This window comes from Panicum virgatum, chromosome 3N, assembly GCF_016808335.1.
Source record: "Panicum virgatum strain AP13 chromosome 3N, P.virgatum_v5, whole genome shotgun sequence".
Taxonomy (NCBI): Eukaryota; Viridiplantae; Streptophyta; class Magnoliopsida; order Poales; family Poaceae; genus Panicum; species Panicum virgatum.
The window spans coordinates 3,047,733-3,066,266 of record NC_053147.1 but is presented as its reverse complement, the minus strand read 5'-3'; the positions used below and the strand labels follow the sequence as shown (position 1 = coordinate 3,066,266).

The following is an 18,534-nucleotide window of genomic DNA, read 5'->3' as shown; positions in this document are numbered from 1 at the left end:
CCGTCGTCGGTGGAGGTGCTTCGCGCTCCGGTCGTCATTGTCATGCTGTCACGCACGCCAGCCTTGCCTCAGGCCCGCCGCCGGCCATCGCGCTCGCTCCCACCTTCTTCTCGCGAGTCACCGCCCCCGCCTCCTCCTCTTCCTCACATCGCCGCCGTCAACTTCTCCCCGTGTTGTCGTCCCCCTCCTCGCCACGCACGCGTGCGCTGCCACCTCTCCCGAGCGGGGCGCGCTCCTACGCGGCGTCGGGACGTCGGCGGTGGCGGAGGAACTCAGCGTCGTGTTCCCGTGGCTTGCGGTGGCACGCGAAGGAGGGGGCTGCTGGTCGCCGGAGCGCGTTGGGGGGCTCGACGACAGCGGTAGTGGAGAGGTCGCCGCCGCTCCAGCAGGCTCCTCACCCACGCCACCCGTGCCGAATCCGCGTGCGCCGCCCGCTGCCCAGGAGGAAGAAACGAAGGCAAGAAGTGGTAAGCGGAAAAGGGGCAAGGTCAAGACGTCGCGCGACGCGCAGGAGCACGATGTGGGCCAGAGGAGGGAGCGGTGTTGTCTGAGTGCGTTAGCGGAGGTGGTGCGCATCCGGCCTGCAAATTCACGCTGGGCGTCGGGCTTGGAACACGTGCCGTGCCCAGGGGCGCCGAGGGCTCCCAGCCCTCCCTCTCCACGTTGGGCGTCGGGCCTGGGACACGTGCCGTGCCCAGGGGCGCCGGGGGCTCTCAGCGCTCCCCTCCCACGGCGTATATGATATAGAGTAAGTATTTGTGTATGCGATGGATGAATATGCTGTTCTGAAGACTTGAAGAGATAGATGAAGATGAACTCATGCCCACCCTGTACACCCTAGAGCAGCCTGAAGCATGGCCAGTGGGTTCCCCTTGAGCACACCCTTGAGGATCTTGAGCTTCCCCCGCGTGTATGGCGGGTACCTGGCCTTCGCCTCGCCGAGGAAGCTGCGGTCCAGGACGGCCTTCCTGTGGGTGAAGGCGTCAAAGCTGAAGGTGCCATGGTAGGCGCCCATGCCACTCTCCCCAACTCCTCCGAACGGCAGGTGCTGATTTGTGAGCCGCAATGTTGCAACCAATTCGTAAGCAGGGAGCGAGCATCCATCAGTCGTGAAAGCAAATAAGATGTGCAATTCAGAAACGCTTTTGCAGTTGAATCTGTGCAGATGCAGCGTACGTGGATGCCTGTGTCATTGAATATCATCCCTCCTGCAGAAACGCGTCTCTCAAACTGGAGCTTGAGCTTGCTGTCCTTGCTGAAGAGGTAGGCTGCCAGTGGCTTGCTCATGGAGTTGATCAGAGCAAAGCTCTCATGGATCTTGTCCACCTAGAATAGAAGCAACAATATAAAGAACAGGATGGGATTCAAAGAAGAGTCGCAAGAAATTGCACAACAAGGATCATGCTGTTTAATCCAAGCATGGCTGAGACGACTTATGTTTAATGCAGCAAAACATTGTTGTTACAGGACAATGTTTTCTTTACCGTGATTATAGGAAGCAGGGGCCCGAATATTTCCTCCTTCATGACCGCCGAGTCAAGTGGGGCGTCCAGCAACAATGTCGGGGCGATCTTTCTGCAAGGCAGTGAAGAAATGGTGTGAAAAGATCAGCTAGCTAGCCATGGTTGTGATTCTGTGAAAGTCGCTCACAGCTGCTGTTCATCAGTCTGCCCGCCGAACACGATCTTGTCAGAGACCATCTCCTCGTCCATGAGGGCCTTCAATCTATTGAAATGGTTGGAGTTGACGATGCGTGACAGATCCTCTGATCGCAGCGGGTCTTTCCCATAGAACTTGTCCAGGACTTTCTTCAAGGAATCCAGCTACCAAAGGTTCACACGCCAAGGACGACCAGAACAGAGTCAGTTCGCCATGAATCCAAGTATTCTGAGTAGGAAGTGCTCACGGTATTTTCTTTACCAGCTTTGGTGCGAATGACTTGGTGGTTATAATGTAGTCCGGTGAGATGCAAGCTTGGCCGTTGTTGCAACCCCACTTGCCGGCAGCGATCCTCTTAGCAGCAACCTTTCAACGTCACAAATTTACAGGTTAGTAGTGGTCGTAGGCATTCACTTGTGAATGTTCAAGATCTGATTTTTCTATTAATCCAAAAAGAGTTATTAGTGTTATTCCATCAGTTAGAGAATATAATAGTATCCTTTGGACAAGGCATGATCTTCAAGAAATTGTTGGAAATAAATATTTCAGTTAAGATATTGTGATCTTCACTATTAAGGAAGCGTTTAAACCATCTGAACGCGATTAAGGAAACCTAATGATAAAACCCTAATGGGCTGTGATCAGCAGGCCCATTAGGCCCGTTTCCAGAGGCTGGCCCCCAGCCCCACAGTGCCTATAAATATAAGGTCGTGGTTAGCACCTTAATCAACCCATTCACGTCATTCTAAAACCCTAGCCACCGCTAGTCTGATCGCTAAAGGCACTGGAGGGGTTTGGAAGGCCAAGCACTCCCGTTTGGCGCCCGAAGGACGCCGATTCGCTGCTGCATCCCCTACACCGACAAGAACGCCTACTTCCTCTACGGATCAGGCGTAAATGGCTGCTGCAACTGCTAACGCTGGTATAATGTTTACCAATTTATTCCGCATTAGATTGATTTGTCATGAACTGGGTTATGTTAAGATCTTGGGTTATTAGCCTCTAATGTTTAAGCCTGGCTAATTCTAACAATCGGTATCATGAGCCATCTTAACCTAGTCATGCACGGTCAATTTTGAGCCATGTTTATGCCTCTTTTTTCGTCGGTTTAGATGCAATTAGATCCTGCAGAATGGCTTTTATGTATTAATCATGCTTGATTAGATCTAAATCATGGTTAATTAAGTTTCTGATCACGAGATTAGATCTAATCTAATTCGGTTTAGGTCAAGTTTAAGATTAATCTTGATCTGTTAATGCTCTGTGTCTCGGATTAGATGCAAATCTTTAATGTTTATGCTAATTCATGGTTAGACCGAGACAAATTTCATGATTAAGTTGAGTAATTAAGGTTAGGGTTTACTTTTGCTTACTGTTTTCCCTAAATTAGCCCACTGTTACGCTTTATTCCGCAAATTAAAGCCCAAATCTATGAGATTAGATGCATCAGTCAGCAATTAGAAGAAGGGGAGTCAAATTTCAGATCGCATTAAGAAAATCCCCAAATCTCATGATGAACACTAACCCTAGGTGAGTATCAGTGGCTTACCTGTTACTCACCGTGTGTGGCATGAGGCGCTGGACATGGTACTCTTGCACGCCGGTCATCAAAGGTACTGCAGCGGAGCCCCCCGACGGAGCCGCGGGCGACCTGGTCGCACGCGGTGCCGGCGGGAGGGCCCGTGCGGCACACTGACTGGCGGCGAGTGGCGCTTCAGCTTGAGCATCGCGTTTCCACGCACGCTGCTGTGACCGGCGCTCCGGCGCAAGGCGGGGCCACCGGCACCTACTGCGCGGCGCGCAGCGCACCGTGCGGGGCCCGCGCATGAGGCAGCGCACGGCCGGCGGCTGCAGCACCCAGGCGCAGGCCGGGGCTCACGAGCGGTGGCCGGTCCCGCCGGCCCCACCGCGCGGCGCGTTGGACGCGCGCCCCCGCGCGTGAGGAGCAGCGGCAGCCACGGCTCCCACGGCGCGCCGCGGGCCCATGACGAGGCGGCTAACGGCGCGCGCTCGGCGCACGCGAACGCGGCCGGCGCCCGCGGGCCCACGAGACGGCGGCCTGGGCCGGAGCCTGCTGCATGAGGAGCAGGGGCGGCTGCAGCTCCCAGGCGCTCGCGCATCAGCCGGCGTTGGCGGCCTGGCCCGGCGGCGCTTGTCCCGGCGACCATGAGGAGCGGCGGCTCGTGTTGCTGACTGAGGAGAGGGGAAAAAGAGACTGAGCTATTTAGGGTTTCCGGACAAGCTCCACTCATTTATATTGGACGACATCAGTTGCCAGCCGTCCTATTGGAACAAACGGCTCAGATCATTTTGCGTTAGGGTTTCCGCAAGTGGGCCGAACTGGGCCGGCTGCGCGCTTTTGGGCCGCACGCATGAGGAAGTTTTGGGCTGTTTAATGAGTCTTGAGCCCAAATTTGAGTTATGAAGCCTTTTCTTTTACTGTTTAATGTTTTAAGCTCAATTTAATTGCTGTTATGTTTAAAGGCTTTAATTATTTCTGTTGCACTTATTAATTACCAGCATTATGTTAATTAATTTCCATGAGTTATGTAAATGCTTTTAATTATGTTTTAATTGCATTTATTTACTGAAAATTATGTTCATCCACCATAAGCAATTAAGATGCACTCTATTTAAATGGAACCATCGGGAAGTTTATTTAGAGCACTTGTAATTAATTCTGACCATCGTTGATTTAATTATGAGTTTTAATGATAAATTTCGTTTGTTTTCCCCATCGGTGATGCAAATTGAAATTTATGTATGATTTTAATCAGACCATCGTAGGGTTAATATCATACTTCTTATGCGCATCTTAATTGTGAGTTTAATTAAGTTATTGTTCTCATGATTTTCAGTGAACACTGTGACGGGCTACCTGAAGTCCATTGAGCCCCTAAATGGCACCAACTACCCCAGCTGGTATAAAAATGTTCAGGTGGCCATTGCTGTGTGCGAGTATGATCTCGCCTTACGTCAAGACAAGCCAGCAGAGCCCGCTGATCCCAATGGTGATCGTACTGCCATTGAGAAGTGGGAAAGATCAGACATGATGGCCAACATGATCATTAAGAACACGATCACTCCGGCCATCTGTGGTGCTATTCCTGATAAGGACAAGGATGGTAATGATCTGAGCGCCAAGGCATACCTTGCCAAGGTGGAGGAGAACTTTAAGAGTTCTTCCAAGACTTATGCTAGCACCCTGATCATGAAGATGCTGACTTCACAGTATGATGGGCAAAGTGGAATCAGGGAGCACATTATGAGCATGTGTGACATGACAAATAAGCTGAAGACACTGGATATGGCTATCTCTGATGGTTTTCTGGTGCACTTCATCATGACTTCTCTGCCAGTACAGTACAGTCCCTTCAAAATAAGTTACAACACTCAGAAGGCGACTTGGAGCATGGCTGAGCTCATTAGCTACTGTGTTGAGGAAGAAGAAAGACAGAAAGCTGAGAGGATGCTGTCAACATGGTCAGCGAGCGCTTTGGGCGTGTTAGCATGAGCAACACTCCTAAGCATCAGGCTGAGTCTGGCAGCAGCAGACAGCATAAGAGAAAGTTTAAGGGCCATAAGAGTAAGGCCGTGTCACATAAGAAGACCTCTAATGAGAGGCTGTGCAAGTTCTGCAAGTCACCTAAACATGAGCAGAAGGATTGCCATGGATTTAAGGAGTGGCTTAAGAACAAAGGTACAATTACTGATTATGTATCTTTTATTGATGAATCATTCTTAGTGAATTTTTCTCCTAATACTTGGTGGATTGACTCAGGTGCCACTGTGCACATTTCCAATTCACTGCAGGTATTCAGTTCGATCCGAACTATAAGAGAGGGGGAGCGAAGTCTAAGAGTGGCTGATGGCAATGAAGTGAAGGTTGAAGGCATTGGGAGCTTCAATTTGGAGTTACCAGGCGGCTTCAACCTTAGTTTGCATGATGTTCTTTATGTTCCCAGTTTGAAGAGAAACCTTATTTCTGTTTCGCGTTTAGATAAGTCGGGACATATTTGTGAGTTTGGCAACTCTGTGTGCAACATTAAATTTCATAATTTAAGTGTGGGCCTTGGTCATTTGCAAGGCGATCTTTATTTGCTCTCTCTTGATAAAGTTTATTCTGCAATGAATGTGGATGATGTATCGCATAAGCGAAAGCGTGATGATGAGACTTCTTCGAAATTGTGGCATTGTCGTTTGGGCCACATTTCGAGGGGGAGAATTGAGCGTCTCATAAGAGAAGAGATACTCCATTCATTAGATCTCTCAGACTTAGATCAACAATGCGTTGATTGTATTAAGGGGAAATTCGCTAAGACAATTAAGAAAGGAGCTACTCGGAGTTCGGGCCTATTAGAAATAATTCATACTGATATTTGTGGCCCGTTCCCAGTAAAGTCTGTTGATGGTTTTGACTCGTTCATTACTTTCACATATGACTTCTCTCGTTATGGTTATATTTACCCCATTCGTGATCGATCCGAGTCATTAGATAAATTCAAAGTATTCAAGGCTGAAGTGGAAAATCAGCATAATGTCACTATTAAATTAGTGAGATCGGATCGAGGCGGTGAATATTATGGGAGACATACTCCATTCGGCCAAGTACCTGGACCATTCGCTAAGTATCTTGAAGAGAATGGTATAAAGGCCCAGTACAGCATGCCGGGCGAACCACAGCAAAACGGAGTTGCTGAGCGTCGTAATCGTACACTGATGGACATGGTACGTAGCATGCTTAGTTATTCTACCTTGTCTGTGGAGCTGTGGATGGAAGCATTAAAAACAGCTGCACACATACTTCATCGTGTTCCTTCCAAATCCGTGCCAAAAACACCTTATGAGTTGTGGTTTGGGAAGAAACCATCGCTTAATTATTTGCGTGTGTGGGGCTGTCCAGCCGAAGCTAAGTTATTTAATCCACAGCAAAAGAAATTAGATGATAAGACGGTGAGCTGCTATTTCATCGGATACCCTGATAAGTCTAAGGGATACCGATTCTACTGTCCTGATCGTTTCACTAAGTTTGTTGAGACCAGGCAGGCTGTATTCCTAGAGGATGCAGGAATCAGTGGGAGCTTTCCGAGGAGGGAAATAAATCTTGAAGAAATACGGGCTGAGCTTCCTATCCCGGTGATTCAAGAAACAGTAACACCTCAGTTAGTGCCGCTGTTCGTTCCTTCCGTTCAGAGTATACCATCTGTTCAGATTACGCCTCCTGTTCAGAGTACTAGCGCTGCTCCGCCTGTTGAAGTAGCTCCTGAGCCTGTAAGCGAACAACAAGCTGAGCAAATGGCGCCTAATGCTGAAGTTGAGAACCCTGTCGAGGTGCCTCAGACTGCACCTCAACCAGCACCTCAGCCTGTTGAACCATTAAGAAGATCACAGCGGGCTAGGAAACAGACAGTTTTCCCTGATTGTGAGACATACTTAAGTGAAGACATGTATGATATTAGGAAAGCTGATGATCCTAACTCGTTTAGAGAGGCAGTATCATGTGAAAACTCTGCCAAATGGGTTGAGGCCATGGAAGAAGAGCTTAAGTCCATGAGTTCCAATGATGTTTGGGATCTGGTAGATATTCCTAATGGAGTCAAACCAGTAGGCTGTAAATGGGTCTACAAAACTAAACGTGATTCTAAAGGGAATGTCGAACGATTCAAAGCAAGGCTTGTAGCTAAAGGTTTTACACAAAAGGAAGGGATTGATTATAATGAAACTTTCTCCCCTGTGTCTAAGAAAGATTCATTCAGAATCGTTATGGCGCTAGTAGCTCATTATGACTTAGAGCTACATCAGATGGATGTCAAAACTGTGTTCCTTAATGGTGACTTGGATGAGACCATCTTCATGGCACAACCGGAAGGTTTTGTTGTGAAGGGCAAGGAACATTTGGGATGCAGACTTAAGAAATCCATTTACGGGCTTAAGCAAGCGTCAAGACAGTGGAACCTTAAATTCGATCAAGTGATTAAGAAATTCGGATTTAAGGAGAATGATGTGGATAATTGTATCTACACTAAGATAAAGGGTGGTAAATTTATAATTCTAGTGCTTTATGTGGATGATATCCTATTAGCGAGCAGCGATAAGCATATGCTGCATGAGACAAAGGGATTTCTTTCATCCAATTTTGATATGAAAGATCTTGGTGAAGCCTCTTATGTTCTGGGCATTGAGATACACCGAGATAGGACCAAAGGAGTACTAGGATTGTCTCAAAAAGCATATATTGAGAAAATGCTTAAGAGATTTAATATGGATAAGAGTAAGGCCACACCTGTTCCATTAGCGAAGGGCGATAAGTTTAGTGAAGCCCAATGTCCTAAGAACCAATTGGAATCAGATGAGATGAAGGACATACTTTATGCTTCAGCTGTCGGAAGCCTGATGTATGCACAAGTCTGTATGCGTCCTGACTTGGCATTTGCTACCGGAATGTTTGGAAGATATCAGAAAAATCCCGGAAAGGTCCACTGGGTTGGTGTCAAGAAGGCATTACGTTACTGCCAAGGCACTAAAGACTTCATGCTCACATACAGAAGATCAGATAACTTTGAAGTTGTGGGTTATACTGATGCTGACTTTGCTGGATGTGTGGATAGTAGGAAATCTACATCAGGATATATCTACACGTTAGCTGGTGGAGTTATATCATGGAAAAGCTCTAAGCAGAGTTTAGTTGCAGCGTCGACGATGCAAGCTGAGTTTGTGGCATGCTATGAAGCAACTGGACAGGCTGTTTGGCTTAAGAATTTTATTCCGGGCCTCAAGGTAATTGACAGCATTACGGAACCTATAACGTTATACTGTGATAATCAGTCTGCAGTATTCTTTTCGAGTAACAACAAGTCAAGTGGTGCTTCCAAACACATTGACCTTAAGTATCGTGTTGTGAAAGAAAGATGCCAGGATCGAACCATTAAGATTGAGCACATAAGAACTAATTCTATGTTAGCGGATCCGCTCACTAAAGGCTTACCACCGAACGTGTTTAAGCAGCACGTTACTAATATGGGTTTGGTGGATAGTCTTTAGGTCCTGGTTTAGGGCCATTATGACTCCTAACTAACAAATAAGCGTTCTACCGAGGTGTTTCAGTGAGACTGTGGGTAATGGGGTCCCAGTAGTGCATCAAGCTACTGATGACGCATTGGTCCGATACTTTCTGTTACTACTAAGGGTGAACATTAGTATGATACGAACATTAGCCTTAACCGTTCGATCAAGTGGGAGAATGTTGGAAATAAATATTTCAGTTAAGATATTGTGATCTTCACTATTAAGGAAGCGTTTAAACCATCTAAACGTGATTAAGGAAACCTAATGATAAAACCCTAATGGGCTGTGATCAGCAGGCCCATTAGGCCCGTTTCCAGAGGCTGGCCCCCAGCCCCACAGTGCCTATAAATATAAGGTCGTGGTTAGCACCTTAATCAACCCATTCACGTCATTCTAAAACCCTAGCCACCGCTAGTCTGATCGCTAAAGGCACTGGAGGGGTTTGGAAGGCCAAGCACTCCCGTTTGGCGCCCGAAGGACGCCGATTCGCTGCTGCATCCCCTACACCGACAAGAACGCCTACTTCCTCTACGGATCAGGCGTAAATGGCTGCTGCAACTGCTAACGCTGGTATAATGTTTACCAATTTATTCCGCATTAGATTGATTTGTCATGAACTGGGTTATGTTAAGATCTTGGGTTATTAGCCTCTAATGTTTAAGCCTGGCTAATTCTAACAGAAATAAGGCCCTGTTTGGTTTCCATAAGTCAGGTGACTGATAACCAATGACTTATTAAGTCCAGGGGTGGATCTACAAGGGGATTAAGCCCCCCCTATCTCCCTAAGACCCATGGATACCCCTCTAATCCCCCCTTAATTTTTGAGATGAAACAATGAAGAAGAAGGTAGGAGGAAGATGAAGAGAAGAAGAGAAAGAAGAACAAGATGGATATGAGCCCCCTCTACATTTTTGAGCTAGATTCGCCACTGATTAAGTCATGTATGTTTGGTTGTAGATGACTTATAAGCAGAGAAAATGTGTGAGCCCCACACTAAAAGGGGTGACTTATAAGTTTTAAGCAAGGGTGAACCAACTTATGGCTTATAAGTTGGAGTGGCTTATAAGTTGAGAGTGTTTGGCAAAATAAGTCATTTTTTTCACAAGTCATTTTTTTTCACTTTTTGACTTATAAGTAGATGACTTATTTGGAACCAAACATGGCCTAACTGTTACTCCTTGTAACTTTCACTTTTGCATATTATTGGTAACAAAGTGAGGTTTACATATGAGAATAATCTCTGACAGATTCAACTGTGCTGTTTCCGTGTGACAATTTAAAAGTAACTTGATTTATAGATATAGTGGTCAAAAGTCAAAACTAAGTAAGTTTGAATCTAAAATTCTACATGTTAAAGGAATCAATTATCTATATAACAATACACTTTTTTTCTTCAAGAGATTTGCAATCCAGAGAAAAGAGACGTTTACATGGAGGTCAACGTTGGAATTGACGACGACAGGGCATTTCCCACCGAGCTCCAAGACCACCGGCGTTAGATGCTTGGCGGCAAAGGACAAGACGATGCGACCTACCTTGCTGTTACCTGCAAATTTCTCACAAAACAAGGCAACAAGAGACACTTTAGCAATGGAACTCAATCCAAAAGCTTCATCGATGATGGTGGCGACCGACAGGCGAGTAGTCACCGGACCGGCCGGACCTGTGTAGAAGATCTTGTCCCACTTCTGTTCCAGCAGTGCGGTGGTCTCCGCGACGCCACCCTCGACGACTTTGATGCATGAGCTATCCACGTAGCGCGGCAGCAGGCCGGCGAGCAGGGACGAGGTGGCCGGCGCGATCTCCGACGGCTTCAGCACCATGGCGTTGCCGGCGGCGATCGCGCCGATGACCGGGTCGATGGCTAGCACTGGAACAATTCAGTTCGACGATCAATCAGTATTCAGAAACAGTTACAATTTACTCCCTCCGTTTTTAAATATATGACACTATTGGCTTTTTTTTCATTTGACTATTCGTCTTTTCTATAAATATTTATGCAAATAGCAAAATCTTCAAGTTAGATTCAAAAGACTCTTGATAATAGATGTAAATGTACTCATTTCACTTCATTTAATTAACTGATTAATTAAATAATATAGGTTAAAGTTGAAAAAAAAATCAACGGTGTCATATAAAAAAGAATGGAGGGAGTACTACATCACGCAGTGAAGCCCCAGCAAGGATAAGGGACGGTGGTGGGCATTTGGGAAAGTCGGGTCGATCGGGTGTCGAGGGTACAGGGGGAGAAACGAAGTGAGTGAGTGCTATGCTAATTAGCGAGCGCCCGCTGAGAACATTCTCGGAACTCGAATTCCAACGCCTCATATAAGCTGACTTATCAGCCAGCCAGCCAATAATATTTTTCTCTCACATTAAATCAGCATCAGCCAGCAACTAGCCAATAATATTTTTCTCTAATAAATCAGCACTAGCTACAGCTAGCCGAACAGAGCAAGTAAATTTTTGTAGTCCCCATAGGCTGATAGGCCCCAGGGATCCCTTGCCTTTCTATATTCATTCCCGATCCCCACCCGATGATGGTTTGTTCCTATCTTTCCTCTTTAATCCAGGTGATTGGACGCAGAGCGTGTAGCCCGGCAAACACTTTCTAAACTTTTATCCTTTTGCATTATCTGATACCTAGTATTATCTTTTTTACAGTCTCTGTTTATCATCTTTTATGTTGTGTTTCCAAGATGTTCTTTTGACAAATATTTTGTATTAAGTTGCTAAAAAGTTATCTCGAGAATTTGTATTTCTCAGTCTGTATGGCGATTTTATATATCAAAGTTGTGTGAGAAGTTTTCTGATAACATTCACATAGAAGTTATATTTAAAATTACACTAAGTAAGTAGATTAAAAAATGTTAGGCCTAAAATTGTACGTTTCATGAAAGTTGTGTTAAAAAATTATCCTATAAAAAGTTGTCTGGAAAAAATTATGGGTAAAAGTTAAGAATATAAAAAGATGTGTTAAAAAATTATCATTTGATAGTTATACAACAAAAAATTTATGAACATGCACGAACAAGTTTTATCGTAGATAACTTTTTAGCATATTTTATACAAAATTATATAAAACATTTATGCAATTATATAAATTTACGTAAATAGAGCCATGTACAAACTTTTGGAAACACAAATTCAACCAGAAAAATTAGGAACAAAAAATTTGGAAGCCAAACTTAATAAAATTTGAAGAACCAAACCTGTCCACAAAATTTATGAACATGCATGAACAAGTTTTTGAAACAAAATTCAAGAAAAAAAACTAAATACAAAAATTGAAGCACAAGAATTGGAAAAGCAAAAGTAAGTGGAATAGAAGAAAATGTTATTTCCGGTAGAAAATACATAGGAGGGGGCGGGGGGAGTGAAAAGAACGGAATCCAGAAGGGGTACGGACTACGGAACGCGAAGGGGGAGCACGGCTTTGATGGGGTTGGACCTGTGCACATCGCGTGTTAATTTCTCTTTCAACGAGCAACACTAATTTAGCTTCGCGAGGTGAGAGGCGGGGGGAAGGAGCCGGGGGCTGCTAGGAGTTCCACGTGTAATTTAAAGTATCATATAATCATATTTTTAAAATTGTATATCCAAATTAAAATATGACTGCTCCACTGTGTTCCTTGTGATAAAATCTTTGAAACATGATTACATTTGGATGGATGATTTTTGTGGAATACTTTTTTAATAAAGAATATTTTTTAAAGCTGAAACAATTCTTTCAGCAATATAGAAAATATTCATCCTTATATAATGATTTGACTGATAATGACACATGTGACTGCTAATATTTTCGAAAAAAAAGAGTCGAGTCAATCGATTGGGAGAAGCAAAACAAAATCAGGATTTGACTCAGTAGCATGTAAGGCTACTTTAGAAATTAAACTGCATTTGAAAAAAAAAAGAGCCACACATTGCATGTGTGGTTGGGGCCTTCCATAAATTCAGAGCAAGTGCTATTAATTTCTCCTTTTCCGATTGTGATGCGGATGTTCCTCCGACATCGAGTTGAGTTCAGGACAGTAACTCTGAAGCAGCAACTGATCCGATAACGATAGCTTGTCTTCTTTTAACTCCCACCAAACGAACAGGTATATAGCTGAATTGGTTAGGCGTCGGTAAAATAGTCAGATAATGCATATTTATTTGTAGCATTTTATGATGATTAATAATATCTAAACTAACCCGCAAAAAAAATCTAAACTAAAGCCATAAAGTGGCAGAATATCATGAAAAATACTGACCTTTCACGACATATTTGGACACTTCAAACTTGAACGAACAAAAATTATTACAAGTTCTCAGTTCAAACTTAAGTGTGTATTTATATCATTCTTTATCCTTCTTTGCTGGTTAATTATTAAAATATTATATGTGTATTTAGGTTGGGCTTAATTTGAATAGTGTTCTGGGCTTGCAAAAATAGACGCATATCCTATTAAACCTCGGTTTATCCACGTTCAATTATCGGATAATCCATATCCGCCGGATTTTGCTAATAGCCTGATACCATATCCTACACTGCATCCGCATACAATCGGATTCGGATCATCCATATCTAGATGCACATAAAAAAACTCTTCTCTATATCCGCAAAATTCGGATTTGGATCGGATTGGATACTGAAATTATCCGCTCCACTTTCATCCCTAACGATCAGGAAACAGAAACACGCCCTGCCAGACGCATGAGCCCGCACGTTGACATCACATTGAACTCGATCGATCCTTGTCTCATCGATAGCCTCACGTCAGTCAAGCCCTCTCCCCCGGGGTCCAGACTCGTCTCAACTCTGACAAAGACATCGTAGCCCGTATGGGCTTCCAGCGAACACATATACCAAAAAAAGGCCACTGGATGGGAATAACGCGGCAGAAACGGCACGAGTTTCAGAGGAGTGTGGGACGTGTGGTGTCCGACCGACCGGCCTGTCTCTCTCTCCTTCCTTCATTGCCTTCCCTCCGGTGGTTGAAGGATCAGGTCATCTCAGTGTCATATTAGTGAACATGTTTTTTTTAGTCAAACATGTATTTAGTTTCCGACGTGATGTCTAAGCAACTGCGTGCGGCTAAGAGCAACTCCAAGAGAGTATCTAAATCACTCTCTATCTGTATCTCACTCGCTATATCCTCAAAAAGGTGCATCCAACAGCCTCGGTAAACAGATTCGCTCGCTATCCCACTCGCTTCCCGCACGGCTCGCGTGGCAAAGATGCCGAGCGCCACACTTCGCCATCCGCCCTCCGGACCCACCCGCGCCCTCCCATCCTTCCGCCCGCGCCTCCCAGGCCCGGCGTGCCATCGCCGACCACCCCGAAAGCCATTGCAGAGTTGAGCTCCCGCCGCCGTCAAATTCGGCCATAGTGTGGGACCGCCGGCCAATTCCCTCCGTCGGGAGCTCCGCGGCGGTGTCACAGACCTCCCTGTGCCCTCACCATGGCCGCCGCCGCCATCCCCACACCGCCACCCGCCGCCGCGGAGCACCCCACGCTCCTCTCCGGGCGGGCGGAGCTCCGACGCGAGCTCCCCTGGGCGAGCGGAGCTGGGCGGGCGCGCAGAGCGGGCTAGGAGGGCAACGCTGGGTGAGCGATGGGTGGCCAGGGGGACGACGCGGGCAGCGGCGACGGGGAAGATGCGGATGCAGCGAGGAAAGAGATGGATGGGCCCCACTTGTCGGTAGGAGAAGGGGATGGAGTGGAGAGGATGGATAAAGAAGCTGTTGGATTTTCTACTCTTTGGATAGCTAAATGGTTAGCTAAATAACTAGTTAAATGAAATTTGGCTATTGTGATTTGGAGAAGCTCTTAGAGTTGCTCTAATACAAACAGCTTAGCTTCCGACTTACAGAAAGGGTAGTTCTAGGCGGAGACGATGAGCACGACGCCGAGGGGCTCTGGTGTGACTCTCATTGTCGACGGGAACGTCAGCAACCCGCCGGGGACCTGAAAGGAGAAGTGGCCGATCGATAGCGTTACTAGCATGGAGTGAAGCAATGTGCCTTCATTCTTGCAGTTGGTTTGATTTGGAGGGAATGGTTTTGACAGGTCCTCAATGGATCAGGTACTGGGAAACGTAACCGCCCAGCCCGAAATAAGTACTAGGATGACAAGGACCTCACGAAGCACCGAGGTGGTGACAAAGGCTATACTAGAACGACCCGACCGAATTCAAGGCTGCAGGACCAGATGGCGTAATTAAGCTGAATTGTTCTAGCTAAAATGTGAGCAGTAAAATGCTTTACGTTAATACGTGTGTAAAATAATGACTTGGTTTGTCATGTGTGGTGTTAATAGTTATTACTTAATATATGATACTAGTACGAGACAAAGGCAGTTGATGCTAGACAACACATTCGTATAAAAAATTTAGAACTTTTTGACTACCAACATCTTTCATAATTTCTAATTGGCATAACTAAAAATGATAAGTGTGGATTTCTCTTGAAATGTATTTCCTGAAATTAATCATAGTCTATTGAATTTCATAATTATATTGTAATAAAACATAATGGTCAAATTAAGCTACGTTTCAGAGACATACATGTAGCTCACCAAAAACATAGAGCATTCGGGACAGGAGGGACCAGTAGGCTTAATTAGCTTGTAATCGCAACAACACATATAAGTTTTTCTTGTTAAAATATACTTGCATGCTGTAATAATATTTTATACTTGTTTTAGAAAAGGATCAAAATATGCGTACGTAACTTTTTGTTTCTAGACTAGAGAATTCTAGGATCTGAATCAATAACCATTTCATCTTAAAATTCATGCAATTCTTCAAGCATGCCGTAAAAGCAAAGGAAGGAGTAGCTGGCCAGGCCAGTATATATAGCACGTTCAGTTGAGAAACGCGTGCAGCATCAGTTGAAACTCTTGTAGGGTCTGCGATTATTCAAGTCTACAAGGACGCATGCGCGCGTGTGTGTATATATATATATATATATATATATATATATATATATATATATATATATATATATATGTATATATATATGTACATATATATATATATGCGTGCAGCATCAGTTGAAACTCTTATAGGGTCTGCGATTATTCAAGTCTACAAGGACGCATGCGTATATGTGTCTATATATATATATATAGTATTGCTATATGGTACCTAAGGTCCAAATAGCTATTCGGTCCCCAGCTTCCTTTTACCGAGGAGCCGAACGAGCCGATTATTGGTTACACTGCAGATTAACCAAGTATCTACTATCTAGTGACAAATTAAACAGATTATTTGACCTGCTTGATGGATGGAGCTGATGAGCTAGGATATGATGAGCTACGTACTGAACCGTACCTTTTTGGGTTCCATCCATTTCTTGAGATTCTTGAGTGCGAACTTGCAGGTCGACGTGACCAGCGATAACTGCATCACATCACAAACAAGCAGAATAATAGTCTCATCAACGAATTAATAAATTAGTATTCTTCAGTCACATATAGTATATCTTGCGAGCAGAATATATAAATTTAATTTGCGCACGCACGGCACGGGCACGGACCTCGTGGACGTAGGACTCGGTGTGCGGCTTGGCGAGGTCGGCGCGGAGCGCGGCACAGATCTCGGCCTCCATCTCCGCCGCCATCCACAGCAGCCCGCGCAGCTGCGCGTTCCGCCACGCCGGCGGCCTCGTCCTCCCCGACGCAAAGCTCGACCGGAGCCGCTCCCTCGCCTCCGACGCCACCGCCACCGCCACCGCCGCTACCACCAGTAGCTGCTACTCTGCTCTGATCGACCAGTCAGTCTCCTAGCTGCTGGTTAGTTTTAATTTGGTTGCCAATCGATTAGTTGGCGGCAGCGGAGGGCCGCTCCATGAAACAAGGGGAGGAGGTTGGGAGGACGACGTACGAGAACAGGGAAGCAGGTGACACACCACGGCGCCTACTACGTGCAGTGCTCGCCTCGGGTGTGCTCTCGTCGGCGCGCCTGTTCGCAAATCCAAATTCGCACGCGAGCGCTAGCGAGCTTTCTAGCGCTCGATTTCCCGACCGCCCGTGTGCCTTCGTCTCCACATGCGTCATGCGTGGGTCCTACCTTCCTTTTATTTTTCGTTCTCCTTCTCAGCTGGACGCGTCACATCCAGTGGGCGGTTGCTGGCACGCACGCACCAACAGGCGCCAGGCGGCCTCGAGGGGTCCACACCGGGGGCACTGATGCCTGCACACAGCACACCTACAAGCCGCAGGCGTCGAGCGGTGCCGAGGTCCACGGCAGCCGGTGCATTGCGGCCAGGAGCACGGCCAAGGCGAGCCACCCGGCGACGCAGCGGGCGACAGGCCCGAGGCCGAGTGTTCTCTTTTTTCTTTTTCTTTTTCTACTGAAAAGTTGCTACAACAGATACATAATTTTGTGCATAAGTTATATATATATATAACTTTTCTTTCTATATAAGTTTTGGCTTTTTTTTGCACAAGTTATATATATAGCTTTCATATAATTTTTTTGCTTCTTTTGCATAAGTTATATCAATATTACTTCTTTCTTAGAATTATCATCTTTTTACACAAATTTTTTCCTTCAAATTTGTTTGCGACAAAGTTTTTTTTGTTGATCATATGATTTTCTATAAAAGTTATATGTATAAATTTAGCATATAATTTTTTTTCATATCTTTTGCTACATAAATTTTCTGTACAAATATTTTGCTTTTTTGTGATATAAGTCTGTTTTATATTTTTTGTGTATAATTTGTTTGCTTTATATAATTTTATGTATGAAATTTATGTATATAATTATATATAACGCTGGGTTTGAGGGAAAAGCCAAAGGGAAATGGGAATTTCTAAAAGAAAAGAAAATGGGGAGGTGGGGGCCCACCACCTGGGCACGTGAGGACTCTCGCGCGGGGTGCATGCGTGCAGTCACGCACGCCCAACTGGTTCCACGCAAAAGGCCCATCAAAGGAAAATTTGGAGCCCCGCGGATCTGCCGTTTCCAGAAAAGGAAAAAACTATAATGTCGGAGATCGATCGCCGAAACCTTTCCTGGCGCGCGCTCGCGCATTAGCCAGCCCCGCGCCTGTTTCTTGTGCTCGGGTAGTAGCTTGTTTTGATTTTATAGGCAATTCAGTATGAATATACTCCCTTTTTTCTGACAGCGAGTCACAAAATGGATATATATAGAAACTGCATCAATGTAATTCATATTCCAAAGTGCTTTTAATATGATATCGATTTTGTAGCTACTGACAAATTCTGGATATATAGAAATTAAACCACGAGGCATAACTTTGGAGATCTTTTCGCATCAAACTACATGCCCTACAAGGGTAGCGACTACGTGGGTGCAGTGCCACCACAACTTTCGCATGATGTAGCCGTGTCACATTTATTTGTTCCTCGACATGCTGCCTCGCAAAAAAAAAAAGAGAACATGTTAAGAACTGTTGTTTCTCTGGGAAAAGTGCGAGAATATTCTTGTTTTGTGACAGTGAATATTGCTGGAGCACTGCTACATAAGATGTTGGATATGTGTCGAATATGTGTACAATTTGGTTACGACTGGAGTTGAGTTGTAATATGGTAGGTTAGGGATAGAGTTTGAGTCGTACTTTGTATCATAAAGTCCCATAAATATGAGGGCACTACCGTGTAACCGAGAGACAACTTGGCGGCTGGTGTGGGCGGCGGCGTTGCCGTGGTGGTGCCCGGATGCCGGTGTAGCTGCTGATTATGGAGAGGAGCGTACGTAGTCATACCCTGAGGATGTAGGCACATCGCCGAACTTCGTTAAAAAATATTGTGTCTCGGTGTCGTTCTCGGTTTATGTGATCTGGTTTTGTGTTCTTGGC

The 18,534-nt window shown here is 45.3% G+C and overlaps 1 pseudogene; it reads right to left on the bottom strand.

Annotated features, from left to right (window-relative positions):
• Positions 1-399: 399 nt before the first annotated feature.
• LOC120663735 lies at positions 400-16,460 on the bottom strand (annotated as a pseudogene).
• Positions 16,461-18,534: the final 2,074 nt, after the last annotated feature.